Below are 8,804 nucleotides of genomic sequence, written 5' to 3'. Positions count from 1 at the left end.
AAGGTCTGCGTTGGTTCAGAGTAGGAGTTTCACGGTTTACGTGCATTTTTGATTTTTTTCTGCCCGTGATTAATGGGTAGAGGAGGAACAAGAGCAATGCAGTTGTCAGAGGCACCATTGCTCCACTAAACAATGCCCTGTTGCTTTTATTGTCACTGGGTGTCTGCTACTGGGAAGTAGGGCAAGGTTATTACTTTGGGTTAGTTTGTTTCATGTTATTTTTTGCCTCTTTGAAATTGTTCTTCATCCTGAGGAAGTTGAGGTGTTTATTGTAAGTTTTGTGGCTTTTAAATTGCTCATAGAAGAAAGAACTCTGAAGGGCAAGCCTGCAGTTTAGGGATTTAGTTCTGCTTGATGAATGACCTTGGGCAAGTGACTTCATTTCGCTGGATTTCAGTTTTCTTATCTGTAAAATGGATGAGGACAGTTTAGACTAGATCATCTTTAAGTGTCCTTTTCTAATTGTAAGAGGTTATTTTTCTATGACGTTTTAACTATGAATGCGGTGGAAGGGGACAGGAGTGGTTGGTGTGAGAAATGGAGCACTCGCAGGCACTGAAAGTGGTTTCAGTGTGGCTGGAGTGGTGTGTCTAAATCTGGATTTGGGGCCTTTATCATTTTCTGTTTGTCTGTGATGGTTGGTAAGATCTCCAGCTCCCTTCTTGGGAGGGGTGGGAGTGGGAGGGGATAGCAAAGAGAGTAGGACCCTCGGTGGACACATGGCTCCTGACCACAGGCCAGCACAGCCTCTCTTCCTCCAGGAACCTCGACTACTCCTCCCTTCCAGTTTCTGGGCAATCTATTCTCTCCTGTCTGTTTTTTCTCCGTATATCTCTTCTCAAACCTCTTCCTATGAGAGTGAGCAAGAAAATGAAAGAAACAAAATCCAAAGCTGCCAAATAGTTGTCTAGTAAAAAAAGATTTGGGGGTCAAAAATAGGCTTCTTAAAGAATCTGAGAATCTGGTTGTGGCTAACAAGCAGTCATGTTATGCCAGAGTTCATTTATAAGTGGTAAAGGTTTGTTTTTTTTCTTGAAGCAGTTGACATAATGGGAACACAACATGAAAAGTTTGCATCATTCACCATTGACAAGTAAAGACACATAAAAATATGTTGGATTCAATCTGCTGATGTCATCATTTGGAGCAAGTCCTATAGATTATAAAGGAATTAGAGTCAACACTATACAGAAATCTGACTTGTCTAGATGTGTATGCGTTGATCAAAAATATATCTAAGGCTATGAAATTATCTACTCAACTGAAAGTAGAAAACTTTAGTTAAATTGGAAACATAGAGTCTATCTAAACAACCATATTTACTAGATTTTTTTCAGTTTGGCCTCTTTTCTGGTCTCCCTTGGTTGTACAAACTGAGTGCAAAGTCATTCATTCATTCATCTAACAGGCAACATGACAGAAGAAAAAACACTGAACTCACAGTAGAAATATCTGGATTCTAGCTGACTTTAAATATCTGATGATCTTAGCTAACCCAGATTTATCCCCCTCAAATTTCTTCAGCAGTGGAATGTTGAAAACTGATCTCCTTGAGGTTCTTTCTGGTCTTAAGATTCTATAACTTTATGGTTCCAGGTATTAAATATCTGTTCTCTGCAAGATATCGAAGGCATTGCTTTAGGTGCTGGAAGGAATATAGTAACAAATAAGGTGTTTTCCTTGCTTTCAATCTATCCCAGTGGTTTCAAACATTGATGATGGCAAATCCCTAGCAGACATGCTGCCCAATTTTGAGCACTGTGTAAAATTAAATAAAATTAAGTTCTGACAGAACCGAGGATACTTATACTACGATAATGTCCATCAGGAATCCCTGGGTGGTGCAAATGGTTAATGCGCTTGGGTGCTAACCAAAAGGTTGGCCATTTAAGTCCACCCAGAGGTGCCTCAGAAGAGAGGCGTGGTGATCTACTTCTGAAAAATCAGCCACTGAAAACCCTGTGGAGCACAGTTCTACAGTCGCCATGAGCTGGAGTCAACTCGACGGCATCTGATTTTAATGTCCCTCAGAGGGAACATGGAACAAAGCTGAATGTGCTTTCCTGTCAGGAGTCAGGTAGAAAGTGTGGTGAGTAAGATGTAAATAGCCCGAGCAGAAGATCAAGGCAGCACCAAAGAAAATCCCTGCTTGCTTACTGATATGTATAAACATTTTGCTTCTTGTGTACATAAAACAGCCAGGTCAGGGCAGTCAGTAGCTCCTCTCCAAATGTAAGACGGTAGTAGGAATAGCCAAGTGAAGGGTGTGTCCATGGTGATGCTTGCAGGGACACTGTGAGACTGTAGTGACACTGTAGTTGGCAGTGAGCTGTACTGACAACCAGCTGGTTTAAAGATGACCTCAGTCTTTTGTGTTCAAAACTCTTCTGACTGCTGAACTACTTGGGGCCTGGTATGAACCGGGAGGATTTTTGGGGTCACAGGAGTCCCTGCCACATGGCTGACACTGATATTTAGCAGTGCAGGAGCGTTTCAAAAGCTACAAAGCTTATTTATTTGATTTTTCATGTTCTTTAGGTGAATCAGGTCCCACGAGTGCCTGTGAGTTAGCGTTGGCCATTCTTCCTGACTTCCTCACAGACCGCCAGACTGTGAAGCTGGCTGCAGCTGAGATTAGATTAGACATGCCTCCGCGGCCTCTCCGAACCCAAAGACTTTATGATTCTCCCAAATATAAGTCTTATTTTTATTTTTAAATTATCTTTTTTATTACAAAAGCAATGCATATAAAAACAAAGCAAACTGTCATGGATTGAATTGTGTCCCCCAAAAATGTGTATATCAATTTGGCTAGGCCATGATTCCCAGTATTGTGTGATTGGCCACCATTTTGTCATCTGATGTGATTTTCCTATGTGTTGTAAATCCTACCTCTATGGTGTCATTGAGGTGGGATAGGTGGCAGTTATGTTAATGAGGCAGGACTCAATCTAGAAGATTGGATTGTGTCTTGAGCCAATCTCTTTTGAGATATAAAAGAGAGAAGTGAGCAGAGAGACAGGGAGACCTCATACCTCCAAGAAAGCAGCACTGGGAGCAGAGCATGTCTTTTGGACCCAGGGTTCCTGCTCCGAGAAGCTCCTAGTCCAGGGGAAGATTGATGAGAAGGACCTTCCTCCAGAGCCGACAGAGAGAGAAAGCCTTCCCCTGGAGCTGACACCCTGAATTTGGCTTTGTAGCCTACTAGACTGTGACAAAATACATTTCTCTTTGTTAAAGCCATCCGCTTGGGGTATTTCTGTTATAGCAGCACTAGCTAACTAAGACACAAACTAACAATCCAGAAGGGATTATCCAACTAAAAAGTGAACATTCTCACCACTTCCTCCCTGTTTTTTCTCTCTTCTTACTCTTATTACCTAGGGGTAAGCTCTGTTCACACTTTGATTTGAATCCCTCCAGACCTTTTGCTATAGACATGTAAGTTGTTCCAACTTCTCTCTGTTGGCAACAATGCTGCAATGGATGTCTCTTAGTGCATATTTTTGTGAACATGTGTATTTCTGAAGGACAGATTCCACAGTCTTTGTGTGTGTGTGTGTTTCCTTTTCTTTCTTTTAAAGGTGATTTTACTGGATATTGCCCTGGGACTTCCATTTTCCCTTTGACTCATCCCTTGCTTCTGTGTCAAATATCATGAAAAGATGATTGAGAGGAAAATTTCTTACACACTTTTATATTGCTTCGCCTTTACTACATGACAGCATTACATTCATATGAAACATCCATTTCCTAGGGAACTTAGTTGCTACCAGAACAGCAGTTTTCTCATTCCATCCTTATGATAGTGTCCATTCCATCAGCCAGAATTTTCTGTCACTCTGGTCTTGTGCAGATCTTTTCCTGGTTTTGGAATGGCTACTGCTACTGTCCAGATGGCCACCAAATAATTGGTGTATTATTACTTATTTTTCCAGATTCCTGCTATTTCATTTGAACATATCTTTGGCGTGCAACCCTGGGTATTTCTAGAACTTTCCTCTAATTAACTTATTAATGTTGTAGTCTTGAGCAAACCGTACAATCTCTCTGAGAATCCTTTTTTTTTCTTCTTCTTATAAATGGGACTGTAACGACTTATCTGCAGATGAGTAAATCTGTAAAAATTCCTGGAGGTTGTGATTGCATGCAATGGAGACTTGCCTGATTATTTTTAGCAAAAACCACTTTGCTACTTGAAATTTCACAGCTGTTTTTTTTTTTCTTTTTTAAATGGGGACATTAACATCAAGAACCTTTTACATAAGCAGAAAAACGATGAGGTTCCATTAAGAAGGGTGAGATATGATGGGAGAAAAATCTTGTGGGTCTTGCACCTTGTTGTTTGTGAAAGCATCTGGTGACCGGCCCACCAGGGGTCTTTGATCAACCAGGGTACACTACTAAACCCACTGCCACTGAGTTGATTCTGACTCATGGCAACAAAGTAGAACTGAGCTCCATAGAATTCTCTTGGCTGCAATCTTTACAGAAGCAGATTGTCAGACCTTTCTTCCACAGTACCACTGGGTGGGTTCAAACCACCAATCTTTTGGTTAGCAGCTGAGTGCAAACCATTCACACCACCCAAAGTGTACCGTAGGACCAGTCAAAAAATTCTGTCAGGCTCAAACTGGCAAACCATGTTGCCTGCTCTCGTAAAACCGTGTTGTATTTACAAAACACTCAGGAAGGTAAAAGTGTTTAATCTACTAAGTCATTCCCGTCACTTCCTGGAGAACAGGACATGGAGACTCACCACCTCAGGAAAGTGGCCCAACCCTATGGAAGCATGGGAAACTCTTCCCAAAGGTGCATTCTGTAGGCTCTCAGGCATTTACAAAGCCACAGTTGACCTTTTAAAATGAACTCCCATGGCTCGTTTTCCCTCCCTTCCTCCACAGCATGTCTTTTCATGCCTCAGCCCAGGGCTGCTGGTATTTGTCTGGTTTGGGTTTCCTCTCTCACTGCTGATGAATTTCTCCATTCTCCTGGGATTTGGGCCTGTCAAGAAGGCACAGGATTTTTATATTTTCTGCAACGCCTAGCGCCTCACTGATGTTGAATATATATATTTAAATGCTGATCCAGGAAGCAACGAGCTGGCAAGAGATTTGAGACATCACGATGCAATAAAGTCACTCATTCTTTGTCCGGGAAGGGACGATGGGACATTGGCCAATCTCTTTCTTTGAGGCAGAATTACACTTAATATTCTTTCAAGTGCTTTGTGGATGAGGCTTGGCAAAGGGCAACTTCACACATTCCTGAGTGCTGAGCGTAGCCAATTCCTAGCACCTGCTACCCAAAGGTAAATGGGTGTTTTAGCACTTTCTGCATTCTTGATTCTGGCAAGGCAAATGTGAAGCCACCAGTTTTTACGTGGCAAATTCATATGTTGCAAATTTATATGTGAAACATTCAGTGTTTTATAATGCATTCACTTAGAATGTCATGATATACCAACATTCATCTACCCACTGTGTAATTTTTATTGAATAGCTGTTCTGTGCAATAGGGGCGTGCTTTGGGGGGGTCCAAGAAATAGTTACTTGGGCATCTGGCATCTTAAGCTTTACTAACTAACTTCTTATAGGGCATTAAGATGGAAAGGCCCGTATAAATTTTTGTATGAGGCACTAACTTGAATTGTAAACTTTCACTTAAAATACAACAATTAAAAAAAAAAGAGAGAGAGATGAAAAGGCCATGGGTTGTGGAGCCAGAGAAGCCTGACTGAGAATCCCAGTTCCCACCCCTTACTTCCTATGTGGGATTACCCAGGTGGTGCAAAGAGTTAATGTGCTTGGGTGCTAACCAAAAGATTGGAGATTTTAGTCCACCCAGAGGTACTTTGGAAGAAAGGCTTGGTGATCTACTTCCAAAAAATCAGTCATTGAAAAATCCTATGGAGCACACTTCTACTCTGACACACGTGGGGTCACTATGAATTGAAATTACTTGATGGCAACTGTTTTTGTTTTTTACTTCCTATGTGCAAATGAGTCAAAATCTTCAGCTTCCGTACCCTCAATAACACCTCCTACCTTGCAGGGTTATTTGAGGATTAAATGAGTATACATGTGAAGTTGCCCATGTAAATTCCTAAATTTCCTTCCCTACTTAATAATAGTTACTTTAGTGGAACACTGCAACATACCAGACAGTATGCCAGGAACCAGGGCTACAAAATATGCATAATATGGTTTTAGTCTTCTAGGCCCAGGAGACCACCTAGTTAGAACACAAGGCACAATGAGATATAAACCAGAAGAGAGATGCAAAAGATTATAGTGGAGGAGCAGGAGTAAGAGTGAAAAACTTCATTGAGAAGATGTCATTTGACTTGATCTTAGAGGATGAGAAGAAATTGACAGAAATTGTGGGAAGAAAGACATTCTGGGATTTGGAACAGCACAAATGGGCCACGAAGCCATGGAACTGTGTGGTGAGGTAGACAGCGGAGTGCTCTGGTATCATTAGGGATTGCACTTTACTCATAAACCAATGGGGAGCCACTAGGCAGCAGTGTGAAAGACAGATTAGTGCTGGACAGGGAGACTAGTTAGAGGATTTACTCTTTGAGGCAAGAACTTCCCAGGACAGAGGGCTGGAATGAGAAGGAAGGAACTAATATGAAAGATACCGAGGAAGCAGCCTGATTGAATTAAAGCAAAAACCACACTGGGCAGGCCAATTGGGCCATCGTTCCTCCCACTCTACCATGAGATGGAACACAGACTGCCTCTCTCCAAGCCGGGAGTGTTTGCCCTGTGGTGAGTGCAGGGCTGGGCGCAGTGTCTCTGTAGGAGGCCAGCGAGGGGGCATTAGATACCTAAGAGAAGAGGGAGAGAGGGCATTAGGAAGTAGAAGAAAGGCATAGAAGTAGAAAGTGGTGTGAACCACAAATTTAACTCCCTTCTCAGAGGTGAAATGGGGAGCATTTTTTCAACCAGGATGGTCTCCTTTATGTAAGGCCTTCTCTTCCTACCCAGTGTCCTACATAGAAGCATAAGGTGTCAGAGGCAGGAATTGTTTTAGTACCAGGAACAGATACCCACTCAAACTTGCTCAAGTAAAGTGTGGGTTTTTTCTAAGACTAGAGAGGAATCTCCTAGAATCCAAATTATGGGCATTGTTGTTAGGTGCTGTTGAGCTGATTTTGACTCATAGCGGCCCCACGTGACAAAGTAGAACTGCCCTATAGGGTTTTCTAGGCTATAATCTTTATGGGAGCAGATTGCCAGGTCTTTCTTCCACAGAGCTGCTGGGTGGGTTTGAACCGCCAACCTTTTGGTTAGTAGCTGAGCACTTAACTGTTGCACCACCAGGGCTCCTTATGGGCATCATAAGAACTAGAAATGTGTCAGGCAGGGAGACATCTTCCCTTCCCCTCCTCTCTCTTCCCTTCCCTTTTCTCTCTCTCCCCTGGACTGTGCAGCCTCATGCCTCTGCTTCTTCCTGCACATCTCCTCCATTTTCCTCTCTACCCTGGCTGCCTTGATAAGGTCTGTCACTCCTGCTTCTCTGTAATTTCTGGCTTGCATGAAGCTTTGGGTCATCACAGAGCTGACTTGGTCCAGACTCTACCTCTGACTACAGTGTACAGTGTCTCTTATTTTAGATTCTTGAAAGACTCCAATTGGCTCAGTCTTGGTCAGGTGTTCATGTCTGGTCCATTCAGCTGTGGTCAAGGGGTATGGAAGCCCAGTACAAACAAGGCCCCAGAAGAAGCTATGAGAGGGTACTTCAGGCAGGGTGGGTATCCCAGATGTTTCTACTACACAAGCAAGCTTCTGAGGGCCTGGAATATGAACACCCAGCCCACCTCCCTCCAGCCTGGGGATTCAGCTAAGAAGTTGCCTGGACACATCCAAACACTTTGAGGGACAGAGTAGCTGGGGCTGGGGCCTGGTGACCATAGCTTTGGGGGATCTAAGTCAATTGGCATAACAAAGTTTATTAAGAAAATGTTCTGCATCCCACTTTGGTGAGTGGCATCCAGGGTCTTAAAAGCTTGCTAGTGGCCATCTAAGATGCATCAATTGGTCCCATCCCAGCTGGAGCAAAGACGAATGAAGAAAACCAAGGACACAAGGAAGATACTAGCCCAAGAGACTAAAAGACCACGTAACCAGAAACTCCACAAGCTTGAGACTAGAAAAACTAGATGGTGCCTGGCTACCGCTAATGACCACTCCGACAGGGAACAAAACAGAGAGTCCCGGACAGAGCAGGAGAAAAGTGTGGAGCAGAACTCAGATTCTAGTAAAAAGACCAGACTTAATGGTCTGAAAGAGACTGGAGGAACTCCCGAAACTATGGCCCCTGAATGTACTGTTAACCCAGAACTGAAACCATTCTTGAAGCCAACTCTTCAGGCAAATATTAGACAGGCCTATAAAACAAAAAATAATACACATGAGGAGTGTGCTGCTTAGTTCAGTCAGATACATGAGACCAAATGTGTGGCTCCTGTCTGGAGGCAGGATGAGAAGGCAGGAAGGGACAGCAACTGGTTGAATGGACACAGGGAACTTAGGGTGGAAAGGAGAAGTGTACTGTCAGATGGTGGGGATTGCAACTAATGTCACAAAACAATATGTATAAATTTTTGTATGAGAAATTAACTTGAGCTGTAAACTTTCACTTAAAGCACAATAAAAAAAATATTTTTTAAAAAAGCCCCCTTCTTTTTATAATCAACACAATGAGTGGAAAAGGATGCACTTCGGACTGGGCAGATTGTTATTCCTGGCTTTACCACTAGTAGCTAAATATCTTTGGGCAGCTATATTTCTGAA

General features: G+C 42.7%; 1 protein-coding gene across 2 annotated transcripts in view; it reads left to right on the top strand.

The window, feature by feature from the left end:
* Positions 1-8,804, top strand: part of MYOF (myoferlin) — a 169,564-nt gene that overhangs the window by 793 nt on the left and 159,967 nt on the right. The window lies entirely within an intron of this gene.

The sequence above is a fragment of the Trichechus manatus genome, unplaced genomic scaffold, assembly GCF_000243295.1.
Source record: "Trichechus manatus latirostris isolate Lorelei unplaced genomic scaffold, TriManLat1.0 scaffold00007, whole genome shotgun sequence".
Classification (NCBI taxonomy): domain Eukaryota; kingdom Metazoa; phylum Chordata; class Mammalia; order Sirenia; family Trichechidae; genus Trichechus; species Trichechus manatus.
Note: the sequence above shows the minus strand (reverse complement) of the source record. Positions and strands in the feature narration are given on the sequence as shown.